At 40.9% G+C, this 13,835-nt stretch overlaps 1 long non-coding RNA gene across 2 annotated transcripts in view; it reads left to right on the forward strand.

Moving 5' to 3' along the window:
• Positions 1 to 13,835, forward strand: part of LOC116663593 — a 79,919-nt gene that overhangs the window by 19,344 nt on the left and 46,740 nt on the right. For both annotated transcript variants that reach the window (XR_004319807.1, XR_004319806.1), the window contains exon 2: positions 9,556 to 9,653. This is a non-coding gene — a long non-coding RNA (uncharacterized LOC116663593). The remainder of the gene's footprint in view (positions 1 to 9,555; positions 9,654 to 13,835) is intronic.

Here is a 13,835-nt window from a genome sequence, read left to right on the forward strand (position 1 = left end):
ATTTATCCCTCCCCGACCCTTTCCCCTTTGGTGACCATAGTTTGTTTTCTATGTCTGTGAATCTGCTTTTGTTTGTAAATAGAATTTGTATCTTTTTTTTTTAAGATTCCACATATAAGTGCTATCATATAATATTTGTCTTTCTCTGACTTACTTTACCTCTGCCTCTCATAAGGACACGTGATGGCATTTGGGGTTTACAGAGATAATGCTGGATAATCTCTTCATCTCAAGATACTTAATTACATCTGCAATTAAATACGCTTTCCAAATAAGGTCCCATTCACAGGTTCTGGGGATGAGGACTTAGAGATATCTTTTGGGGGGAGGGGCAACATTCAGCCCACCACATGCAGCCAAAAAAAAAAAAAATCGGAAAATTTCTGAACTAACATGATAAACATCAATGAATTGGTTTGAAAAAAGAAAATGTAAAGAGCCCTGACCTTTTGTGTTGGGAGGAAGGCAGGCAGAGAAAGACAGTTATGCTACAATTTGATCCTTAAATATTAGGCAGATAAAACAGGGTAGGAAGCTGATTTAAGCAACAAACAAAGGGTAGCATATTCATTGAGGGACTGAAAATGACCAGAGCTGCCCTGGAGCCATTGGCAACGGTGAGGACTCCATCAGCTCATTCACAGCCTCTTCCGTTGCCTCTCAACCCCGAACACTGGTGTCTTTGAAGAACAATCAGGTAGGGCTCATCTGAATGTGGCATGGTTCTCTAACAAAAACCTAGGCTTAATAAAAAAAAGGGAAGGAAGTAGTTAGAAATGACCCTACCCCTGTGTACATGTAGCTAGCACACTGACGTAAGCATGGCATATATAACAAAGATGTAAGTGATCCAGTCGCTGAGTTTCTTATCTTATTCCCCATACCTTTCCTACTAAGGAATGAGTGAAGATCTTTGGCCATGTCTAAGGGAGTGGTCTTTATTTTATTCCATTTTCTCTACCATGTAGATCCTGTTTTTCCCTTTGTAATTAATAATGTGGGGAGATACTTTGAGACCACATAAATATCCCATTCCTCATCAAACTTTCTAGATTTTTTTTTTTTTTTTTTTTTGCTTTAGCATCACTGTTGATTTTTTTTCTTTTTGCCTTTTTGCTGTGATGGTTTTACTAATGCTATCATTCCTTCTATACTTATTAGTCAATAGTCTACTAAAAGGAAGAGCGCTCCCTTTTTCATGTTTATTTATTTAATCATCTGGATAGACTCATATACTCTTATTTTATTCAGTGGATTATAATACATTAATTTTTAAAAATTTATTTTCATACTCTGATTGTCCCAAATTTAGCCAGTGGGAGCCCCTCAAAGCTGCTGCCTGTGTCCTTTTCACATGTTCTCATCCTTCTTTGAGCACTTCTTCACTTTTTGGTATAAGGTGTTCCATGACCGTCTTGTATTTTCCCTGCCCCAGCTCTGGAATTAGCCTTTCCTCCAAGGGGCATGGTTCCGTTTAGTAGGCTGTGGTATTTACAAACCATGGCCTGGAGGCGATTTGTTTGTTTGTTTTGCAATACATGGATACTATCTAAGAATTAAAAAAAAAAATCTGTTGTAGGTCTTGTCTTAGTTCTTCAGGCTGCTATAACAGAATATCATAGACAGTGGCTTATGAACAGTCAAAATTTATTTCTCACAGTTCTGGAGGCTGGACATCCAAGATCAGGGTGCCAGCAAGGTCAGGTTCTGGTGAGGGTGCTCTTCTAGGCTGCAGACTGCTGACTTCTCTTTGTGTCCTTATATGGTAGAAGGGGTTTGGGAACCCTGTGGGTTCTCTTTTTTTAAGAGCACTAATGCCCATTCATGAGAATGCTACCCTCATGACCTAATCACCTCCCAAAGGCCCCACCTCTTAATACTATCACCTTAAGAAAATTAGATTTTCAACATTTGAATTCTGGGGGGACACAAACAGCCAGGTCATAGCAAGTGGTCTGAATTTGGGTCCCCTAGAAGCTACCTTTGATCCAAGAATTCAAGGGCAAGCTGTTGACCTGGCAGGGCGGTGTTAGGTGAGAGAGAGGCGAGACAGGAAGGGTGCTGTCAGGCTGGCTACCATAGTGGGGCACTTTGAAAATGGTGCAAAACCCACACCTCAAAACAACCCTGGCCAAGGGGTGAGATGGCTAGAGTTTACACCCACCACCTGCCAGGCCTAGTCTAGAGCTGCTGTGTGGGGTAGGGTGGGGGGGTAGGTGCGGATGAGGGGTGCGGGAGGCATTCACATTCCCAGGACCCTCTAGCCCCAAAAGGTGGCTGGAAGTCAGGCTGGCTCACACAGACATGGAGATGGGGTTAGAAACTGGGCACCAACACTGTCGGCCACCAGGTCCTGGCACCACCAGGAAAGGGGAGTGAGAAATAAGAGAGAAAAGCTTTGGGCCCTTTGAAGGAAAGTGCTTTTGGAGGCCTGGAGGTTTCCTGACTTGGGTACAGCCTTCAGGTAAGAGGCCTGAGAACTTTACACACCAAGACCACCCTGGCTTGGCTATTACCACTCCCATTGTCTCTCCTCAGAAATTCCCAGGCCTTGTATTCAGCCTCATCCACTCTTGGCCACGTTGATCAATATCTGGTTGTAGTGCTGGGCAGATGACTTTGAAGAGGGCGTACTGGGAGTGTTGGGGATGGTGGCAGGAAAAATTACTAATTTGGGATGGAAAATAGGAGGAAGGAGGAATAGGTGTCATCTTGGACACCTTACTTTCTCTGTCACGTCATATTCAACATCTCAGCAATGTTTGTATCCCAAATTGGTCATGTCCAGCGCCCCTACTGCTGTGTGCTGATCCTGGTGGCCACCACCTCTCACATGGATCACTGCCATCATCTGGAACCTCTCTGTCAACTCCTCCCTTGCCCGCTATTCTCCATGCAGCAGGTGTAGTGCAGATTCTGGATATGTTACCATCCTGCTCAGAAACTTCCAGTGCCTTTCTGTGACACTGAGGAGGAAATCCAGATTCCTTCCCATGGCCGACAGGCCCCATGCCACCTGGCATCTCCTGCCTCTCCACTCTCCTCCCCCAGCTCTCTCTGTGCCCTGTTCCTCTGCTCACTGAGTCTAGAACACACCAGCTTCTTTTCCCACTGGCCTCCGTGTTGCTGTTCCCTCTCCTTGGGATGCTTTTCCATCAGAGTGATATGGCTCCCTCCATCCCGCCTCCTGTCTTCTCATTTCCAACGTCACCTCTTCTCCAACCACCCCATCTGCTCATCACTCTGTTCCTTTAATTTATTTTGCTTCAGAGGCCTATGGAAATAAATGAGAACCCAAATGAGAACAAGCAAAGGCCACGTATTCAGAGTTTGCTACAGCAAGGGAGTCAGCTCCATCCCTTGTATTTGGCAGAGATTCAAAGGCAGGCAGAGTGGGAAAGCTTTCTTGTGAAAAAATGGGAAGGCTTCATGTATGACCTGACTGGAGGCTGATGTCCTAGGGAGGCTGGAGGTGGGCTACCTAGAAGGGGTGTAGTGCGTGAATGGGTAAGGCTATATTTGCTTCTCTGGTTGGTCCTACGTTGGAAGCAGGGGCAAACATTAGGGAAGCTGCCAGTTATTAATCAAGGCCTGGCCATTTGGGGCTAATTGTTACAGGGTTATTGTTTGGCTTGTGAGCTATCACTAGAGATAGTGGTCTGACCTCCTACAAGTCTGATGATAGCAGGCTGGCTTCCTGGGTTGGTTTCCTGGACAGGCTGCTGCAGGTTGTATGTCAGAGTTCTATTTATGTATATATTCTGGCCATCGCCTGTTTGTGTACTCAGTCTCTCAGCACTCACCGTTTGTCAGATGTGATGCATGTTTGTTTCTCTAGTTAGTGCCTGCCTCGCAAGCGAGAGGAAGCTTGGTGAGGGAGGGAAGGGACCTTGTCTTGTTGCTGTAGCATCGCGAGCTCTTCTAACTGTACCAGGCACATGGTGGGTTCTCAACAGTTATGTATGGAATGAGGGCGTGCTGATGCCCGATCCTTCCTCTATGTAAGTTTCTATAAAGCTTCTGCTTTATATCTCTTTCTCTCTTTATGGGCTGGCATTTTGGACCAGGCCAACCACCATCTGGAGAAAGTTGCAGAGAAGATCTGTGTGGGTTTTAGATTCAGGGAACCAAACTCATCCATCTTAGAAGCGAGGCAGGTGAAAGAACGACCAGCCTGGTGGGTGGGGGTGGCATCCTCTAGTGAAAGATGGCAGCCTTGACTCAACACCTACCGATTCTTTTTTTTTTTTAATTGAAGTATACTCAGTTGACAATGTTGTGTTAATTTCTGGTGTATAGCATAGTGATTCAGTTACATGCATATATATGTAACTGGAAGAATATGGAAAGGAATATATATATATATATTCCTTTCCATATTCTTTTTTTCATGATAGGCTATTACAAAGTATTGAATTTAGTTCCCCGTGCTGTACAGTAGGACCTTGTTGTTTACCTATTTTATACATAGCAGTTAGTATCTGCAAATCCCTAACTCCCAATTTATCCCTGCATCCTTTCCCCCCCGGTAACCACAAGTTTGTTTTCTATGTCTGTGAATCCTCGTTTCTGTTTTGTAAATAAGTTCTTTTGTCTCTCTTTTTTAGATTCCACATATAAGTGATATCATATGGTATCTTTCGTTCTCTTTCTGGCTTACTTCATTTAGTATGACAATCTCCAGGTCCATCCATGTTGCTGCAAATGAATGCTTACCAGTTCTTAACATGTCAGAATGTGGGCTTCCTATTTACAGAACCTATGAATTGTCAAAAGAATCTTACACCCTGGAGTTTTATGTAAATGCTTCCAATATTTAAATATTAGCCACCAATAAAATACAATGTATTGGGGTTGGGGGAGGGAGGCAAGAAAAACCAACTGTGTTTGTGGACTACCTTCAGTCCTTCCGCAGCCAAGATCGACCTAGGGGCTGGGTTGTCTCCTCGGGTCCTCTGTAGAAGTCTCTGGGTCTTCCTCTCCTTCCCCAAGATGGAGATTGGAGGTTAAGGAGAAGACAGCTGGTGTGAACCCCTAAGCTCCGGCCGTTAGACACCACTGGCTAGGTCTCAGCGTATCAGTTGCCTTCGAATGATTTTCTTCATTAGGAGTCATCTGTAGACTTGAGGAGGGTGATTGCATGAGGCCGTTTTGCCCTGAGCTGATTGTAAGTGCAGCCTCAGGAGCCATCTCCCTGATTAGAACTGAGATTCTGAAGTCAGATGAATTAATAATGAGGTGATGGGGAGAAGTGACTCTGCTCTTGTTTATTTTGAGAAGTTTTAGGTGCTTTCACTTAAAAAAAAAAGAAGTGATTTCTCCAATCTTTAAATCACAGATTTGTACCTGGAGTAATTAAGCTTATTTTCCCAGCATATGACCCTTTAGGAAATCTTTTACCTAAGCACCATCCATTAGAGTGTGCACAAGATTTAAAGGTAAGGATTCTGGGCAATGCTGGTTATAAAACGGGAGAGGAAAGGGAACACGAAAGAGTTACTGGTTGTTGTTTTCACAGCTGTCACTTCAGAGCCCCACAAAAATTATTTTCAAAATGGATTTTTTCCCTCCAATTTCAGGAAAATGCCAAAATGCAAACCAGCTTCGTTGATATTATTTAAGAAGCCATTATCCTTGGTTAAATCTAAGCACAACAAAAAATGCTATCCAGTTTCTTCAGAAACAGGAGATAAACTGTATTTGGGTAAGGTTAACATTTTGCCAAATTGTATGGCGGTAGCAAACCCCATATTTATTTGAAATTGCTTAAAACTTATCTCCCCCCCAGCTCTGACTGAGCTAATTAGAACCCACAGGGAATTATGTGGGTAGTGATGGGAAGAGGGGAAGTATAAATATGCAATGCAATTAGCACCTGCTCTTTTTCTGTTCGATGCAATCTGGAAGCTCACGAGTTTGCAGAGGCTTGGAACAATAGGATCCTTTGATACCCAAGCTGCTAGGGGAGTCCATAATTATGATATAATAGCTTGCCAGCCTCTTACATGCACGAAGGTAGAATGGAATATGAGTAAATAAAATCCAGCAATTTTCTCCATCCTTAATTCTTTATATCAATAGTATATTTTCTCTGTTCTTTTTTTTTCCCCCTAAGGAAGATAGAAACTTACATGAACATTTTATGTACTATCGAAGGACTTCATCTCCATGGGAATAAATTTGGTTTGCAATCGGTTAAATGAGAGGTTTTCTTGGTGTTACTACAAGTTGAAGAAAGCTATTCCACAATGACCTCTTCCTATTACACACAGATGTCTTTGACTTTGCTTGCTACTGTTGTGTAAGCTCATGCCAGTAGATAACCTGAATTTTGTCATTTATTCCTTGATTTGTTAGGACCGTACCCAGTCTGGGCTGACCTCTTAGGTATGTGACTTGTGAAGTCTCTTATAATTGCATTTAAAGCTAGCATTATTATAAGGGGCAATCACTTTCTACATGATATATTTTTGTAAGGTTGGAATTCTGTTCAACCATAGACTGTTTCTTTTGTCATCAGAAAAACCAATAAACAATAAAGATAAATGTCATCTTTAAAAGGAAATAAAGCTAGCTCTATACAATATAAAGATGAACAAGCTTTTTGCTAATAATTTAAATTTAATTTTTTCTTTATTTAGAATGACATTAAATAACAAATGACAGGTGAAGAGAGAGACCACAAAACAAAGGAGAAAGCTTTATATTTTAGTACCTTTAACATCACTTTTTTCCTGCTTTTTGAACAAGGGGGGCTTAATTTGCATTTTGCCCTGAGCTCCATGAATTATGTAGCTGGCTCTGTACCCAGGCACAGATAAATGCAATTCAGAGATTCATTCACTCATTCAGCAATGGTTTATTGAACATTTATTGAGTATACCACAATGCCAGATACAGGAGATGCAAAAAAGAAGAAAAGCGAGGGGAGCTGGTGTCTGCTTCCTTCTGCCTTAGCACTTGTTTTGGGGAGAAATGCCTGCGATCTTGTAGATACTTATGGAACCTCATGGCCAAGGTCTGGGGGCAGGAGTGAATTCCCAGTTTCTCCTGGTGATGGAAGGAGTCCTGAATGAATTTGTAGTGTTGCTATTTCTGATTGTATCTGAGTGTTCAAATTTGTATGACACTTTAGAAACACTCTTTTTGTTAAGACAAAACCAAATAATTAGAGCTAGCAGTACAGAAATTGGAGGCTTTCACATCTTTTAATCCAACTTCATAAATTAGAAGAGAGACCCTGCAGATATCTTTAGTCAAATCTGTGAGAGTGACTGTACCCTGCTAATAATTGTCAAAAGTAGGACTAAAACCTAGGTCATCTGGTTGCAAAGTCTTTCCCACTGCATTCCAGTGATCTACTCATTGCAATCCTTAATTCGACCACTATTCTTACTTTCCTGTTACTAACAAATGCTGGAGAGAATGTGGAGAAAAGGGAATCCTATACTGCTTGTGGGAATGTAGCTTAGAGCAGCCATAATGGAAAACAGTATGGAGATTCCTTAAAAAACTAAAAATATACTAACCATATGATCCAGCAGTCCCACTGCTTGGCATATATCCAGAGGGAACCTTAATTCAAAAAAATACATGCACCCCAGTGTTCATACCACCACTGTTTACAATAGCCAAGACATGGAAACAACCTAAATGTCCATTGACAGATGACTGGATAAATAAATTGTGGTATATTTATATAATGGGATACTACTCAGCCATAAAAAAAAGAATAAATAATGCCATTTACATCAACATGGATGGACCTAGAGATTATCATTCTAAGTGAAGTAAGCCAGAAAGAGAAATAAAAATACCATATGATATCACTCATGTATGGAATCTTAGAAAGGAAGGAAGAAGAAAGAAAGAAAGAAAGAAAGAAAGAAAGAAAGAAAGAAAGAAAGAAAGAAAGAAAGAAAGAAAGAAAGAAAGAAAGAAAGAAAGAAAGAAAGAAAGAAAGGGAGAGAGGACATTAATGAACTCATCTACAAAACAGAAACAGACTTGAGACATAGTAAAGAATTTTATGGTTACCAGGGAAAAGGGAGTGGGAAGGCATAAATTTGGGAGTTTGAGATTTGCAAAGGTTAACCACTATATATAAAAATAGATAAAAAAATTTCTTCTGTATAGCACAAATTTCTTGTATATTCAATATCTTGTAATAACTTTTAATGAAAAAGAATATGAAAATAAATATATGTATATATGTATATGCATGACTGGGACATCATGCTGTACACCAGAAATTGACACATTGTAACTGACTGTACTTCAATAAAAAAAAAAAAGAAATTAGGAAGTGGTACAATACTTTGTAGATTTTATTTTATTTTTTGCTTCATATTGAAATTTATGTAAGAGTCTTTTAAAGAGCAAATTTTTTTGGTGCACTTAAATTATAATTTTTTTTTCATAAAAGCCAACTTCTCCCTAACCACTGATATCCTGTGTGAGGAAATGCCTGTGTTCTAGAACCGGCCTTCTGTGTGGAAGAAGCACAGGCTTGGCAGGTAGGCTAGGGGGAATCTGAGTCTGCCTTTGAAGAGCCATGTGCCTTTGGAACTGTGATCAGCCTCCTTGAGCCTCCAATTCCTCATCTTTAAAGCAGGGATGGTAACGACTGTTTCATCATGATACTAGAGGGTTTAATGCAATGAGGTTATAGAGTACCCAACAGATACTGGGTGCTCAGTGCACGTTGTTTCCATCTCTTGAAAGACAAAACGTTTATTCCCCCCACCTCTTTTAAGCCTTCTACCTTGTGATATCGCTCATTTTACATCCATGGTCTGTCTGTTTTATCTGCGTTTGATACTTAGGAAATGTCTATGACTTTTAACTTTCCATGAATGTATTGATAAAGAGAGAAAAATGTGACTCTTCAGTTTCAGTATTTTCCTTCTGTGTTCATTTTCTGTCTCAATGGTGAAATCCCAAAATACTAAGAATTTTAGGGGAAGTATCAGAGTCATAGAGTTGAATAATTCTAAAATGAAAAGGCACTTTGGGGATAATCATAAAAGCTATGATTTAAAGAAGGCCTCTGAGCTAGGTTCCCTTCTGGGTACTTTACACGTATTAATTTGGTTAAATCTCACAAGGAGTCTTTGAGGGAAATCTGTTACTGTTTCCATTTCACAGGTAAAGAAACAGAAACAAGGAGTTAAGTAACTCATCCAAGGTTACTTTGTCTAGTCCAGGACCCATACCTTAACCATTATGCTGAACTGTCTGAATCATGAGGCATTCCAGCCCCCTGATTTTACAGGTGACTGAGATCTGCAAAGAACAATCGACTTGCCCAATGCCATCTAGCTGCTTAAGTGCAGGGGCAGGACTGGAATAGGACCCTGACCTCTGGAGTCTGACCCCCAGTACAGGGTTCTGTCCACTCCCCCCAGAATTACTAGCAGGACAGGCTCATGAGAGGCTCAAACTGGGAACAAGCCGAGCTAGATAATAATATTTCTATTCCTGTGCTTTTCATTAAAGATGCATGATTTTTGTAATTCTTTCCTTTAACAGTAATTGCTATGTTTTGTCTTTCAGGAACCTGGGCAGGAGGAGATAAGCCAATATATCTGCCTGTTGAGCCTACAGTTAAAAATAATTATAAAGAACACTAGGGATGCTTCAGAAACTATCAGGTGATGTGACATTTTCAAATCATACTTTTTTACGTTATTCTGTTTAGTCTGGAGGAATTACCTTCAGGTAGAAGGGAGAAGAGTGGGAAAAGAAAAGTCAAATGTTGTTCACATCTTTCTTTCATGGAAAATACCCAACCACTAATATAAGAAGGAAGATGCAGATGAAATTTGGATCTACAGGTGAAGCAAAATTACTTACTGACTGTACTTACCCTTTTCCAAAAAGAATTTGGTGTTAGGAAGCCAGTTTCATGACCCATAGTGCAGCCATGAAATAAAGGGAAAGCAAAGAGGCCAGCTGTAAGGTAAGAGCCAGTACTCTCCCTGTGGTTGAGCAAAACCTTGTGTCTGAGCTTCCTGGCCGCCATCCTCATTCTCCAGAAGGGAAGGAACAGAGCAATGGTGCCTACAGGCGGCAACGTTCATTTGAATGAAATTCAAAAAGCAGTTTCTCCCTAAGAGTGTGATGTAGGGAATATTAACCAGTAATGGAGCAACCACTGTGCTAGTATTCAGGATTCTCCAGAGAAACAGAACCAGTGGGATATCTGTCTCTGTCTCCATCAAGAAACATATTGTAAGGAATTGGCTCCTGTGATTAGGCAGGCTGCCAAGTCCCAAGATCTACAGTCAGCAAGCTGGAAACTCAGGAGTGCCAATGGTGAGCTCTAGTCTGCATCTGAAGATCTGGTTAAAGTAAGGGTTAGGGTTTGGGTAAGAATTTTTTCCCCCGGTCTGTTTCATTTATCAGTGCTGCACCACTAAGAACTGATGGTGTAAGTTCTAGTCCGAGCCCAAAGGCAGGAGAAAACCCATGTCCCAGCTCAGCGTCAGGCAGAGAGAGAGAGAGAGAATTCACCATTACTCAGCTTTTTTGTTCTAGTCAAGCCTCCGGTGGATTGTGTGAGGGTCCTCCACCACTGGGGAGGGTGGTCTGCTTTCCTGTCTCCTGATGTAGATGTTAACCTCACCTAGGAACACTCTCATGGATACTCCCGAAAAGATGTTTCATCAAATACCTGGGTGCCTTGTGGCTCAATCAAGTTGACACATAAAATTAACCCTCACCATTCCCCTCTTCTCCAAACATCATCTCCTGCAGGTCTCTAATTCATGACGCACGTCAGAATCAGGATTTTGAACTAGCGTAAATCTGTATTACACCAAGAGTTCTAGTTTATAATTTACTTCTAATAAACAGTCAATGAGGGAAAATGAGACTGTTTTGGTGAACACAAAAATATGCAATAAGGGGTTATGGATGGCAGTTACAACCTTCCATCACCCTCAGTCCCAAATGTCTGCATTGTGATTTGATTGCGCAATACTGAAACAAATTCACAGATAATTGGCTCTGTACTATAATATTCTTTTTTTGGTAGCCTGCCTTGATGTAACAGAATACATTTCTATTCAAGTCATTTCGGAACTGGAAAGAGGAGCAGTAGGAAATGTTTGTTTTAACATTACATCAGTGATGACATTGGCTCATGTCTGGGGCTTATAAGAGTCAAAGGGAAGCACTAAGGACTGAGAGCAAGCTGGAGAGAGTCCACATTATTACTCATTATGGTGCAGCTCTTATGGTTGGATCCAGATCTGAAGAGATGAACTTGGCTGGCCTGGCGTTTCAGCGGTGGTCATGTGGATGGCCCTCATCTTTTAGATCCTCTTATGTGATTTTGTATCCACAGGTCTGAGTTTTTAACGTGCAGTGTAAAACTACAGACTTTCAGATTAATAACATCTTTACTACTATGAGTACCTAATAGTTAAGTACTGACACTTACATGTGCTGGATACCTTTTTGAGTGGTGGTGCCTCCCTCTCTCTCTACACATACATTGGGTTGTTTCAACAACAAAAATTTATTTTCTCATGTTTTGGAGTCTAGAAGTCTGAGAGCATGGTGGTGCCTCCTGAGAGCTGTGTGGGAAAATCTGTTTCTGGTCTCCCTCCATGGCTTGCAGATGGCCATCTTCTCCCTGTGTCTTCACGTTGTCTTCCTTCTATGCATGTTTGTGTCCAGATTTCCTCCTTAAAAGGACACCACCCATACTGGATTAGGGCCCACCCCAATAACTCCATTTTAACTTGTTTACCTCTATAAAGACCCTATATCTACACAAGCTCACGTTCTGAGGCATTGGGGGTTAGGACTTTAACATATGAATTTTGGGGGAACTCAATTCAACCCATAACTATACCTATATAATTACATATATTATAATATAATATATAGTATATTATACTATACTATATATTATACTATATACACAATATATAGAATGTATTACACTATATAGTATATATTACATATTACACATATAGTATATAATATATAAAATTATAATATATCTAATTACATATAATGTATATTGTACTATGTATACATATAATATATGCAGTATATATAACATATATAGCATATATATTATATAATACATAATTATGCAGGTATAGTTATTTGCACCTGTATATAATTATACAGATATAGTTATATGTATGTATACTTAGAGAGTATATATGTATGTGTTTCTGCATGTGTGTATATAAATTCAGGCAGATCTCAGAGATATTGTGGTTTTGGTTCCAGGCCACCACAATAAAGCAAATATTACAATAAAGCGATTCATACCAATTTTTTGATTTTCCAGTGCATGTAAGTTATGTTTAACACTATACTGCCATCTAAGTGTGCAATAGCATTATACTTTTAAAACTGTGTATGCATCTTAATTAAAAAATATTTTACTGTTAAAAAATGCCAGCCATCATCCAAACCTTCAGTAAGTAGTAATCTTTTTGCAATAGTAGTGTCAAAAATCACCGAGCACAGATCACCATAAGGGATATTATAATAATAATGAAAACATTTGAAATATTGCAAGAATTACTGAAATGTGACACAGAGACATGAAGTGAGTAAATGCTGTTGGAAAAATGGCGCTAACAGACTTGCTTGATGTAGGTTTGCCATAAATCCTCAATGTGTAAAAAATGCAGTATCTGTGAAGCACAACACATCAGGGTATGCCTGTACACACATATGTAGAATACATGTACGTACACACCAACTCATCCAATCCTCAAAACAAGCCTATGAGGTAGGTACTGTGATTACTATCCTTTTAAATATGAGGAAACTGAGGCACAAAGCCCAGTGTCCCCCAGCTACCAAGTTCAGGAGCTGAGATTTGAACCCAATCCCTGGCCCCTGAGACTGTGTCCAGGCTACACGACAGTGAGTTTTCCTGGTGGCACAAAGTAACTCGTCGGTGGGCTGCAAAGGGGTAAAATTAGAGATGTATGCTCTTGAGTTTTTAAAAACTAGGTGACTGAATTGTGAAGAGCTGTACCGGTGACAGTTCTGCAGCCCCCAGAAGCAGCATGTTGTTTGGAAAACCTCACATCCTTGGGATGCTTATTTGAAGTGGGTGAAGGTTGGCTACAGGCAGCCACCCAAGGCACCTGGGCTGACCTCTGTTTCGCTCCCCTGGCCCCTGCCAGTGAGTGGCCTGTACACTCAAGTTCAGCTGGCTCTCTTGTCTGTGCACAACCTTAAGTATCCCTGAAAACCAGAGCCAGTGAGTAGTTACTGCTGACGCCAAGTGTGAAGACCCCACTCGGGACGTGGTGGGTGGGTCATGGGGTGTGGGGTCACAGACAGAGGCTCACTCAGTACCTTCCTCTCTTCTTCTTCCATTAGTAGGTGGCTCGTCCCTCAAAAAGTCATGTGGTGGGAAGAGTAAAACGAGTAGGATCTGACACTTTGGACCATAATCTGATTCCCCGTTGCCTCTCTGACCCAGGGCATACTCTGTAACTGCTCTTTTCTTCTCTCTCCTTACATGCAAAGTGATACTTGTTGGCTAAATCATCTTTCCGTTGATGGGTCTTTGTGGAGGGCCTTCCATGTGTTCGGCACCGTGGGGCTCAGAAGTCTGAAATACAGGGGGTCTGGTGGTTAAGAGTTTGGTGTTGTGAGTTCAAATCTCAGCACAGCAGCTGACCTGCTGCTACCTGGGCAAGTTACTGAATCTCTCTGTCTCTCTGCCTCAGTTTCCTCATCTGTAAAATAGGAATTGTAAGAGTAATGACTGTTGAACAAGTCAATGTTTGTAAAGATTTAGAGATGAGGTTGGCACGCTATGTTATTATTAAATGATCAGCCATCTC

Source organism: Camelus ferus, chromosome 5 (genome assembly GCF_009834535.1).
Source record: "Camelus ferus isolate YT-003-E chromosome 5, BCGSAC_Cfer_1.0, whole genome shotgun sequence".
NCBI classification, from domain to species: Eukaryota; Metazoa; Chordata; class Mammalia; order Artiodactyla; family Camelidae; genus Camelus; species Camelus ferus.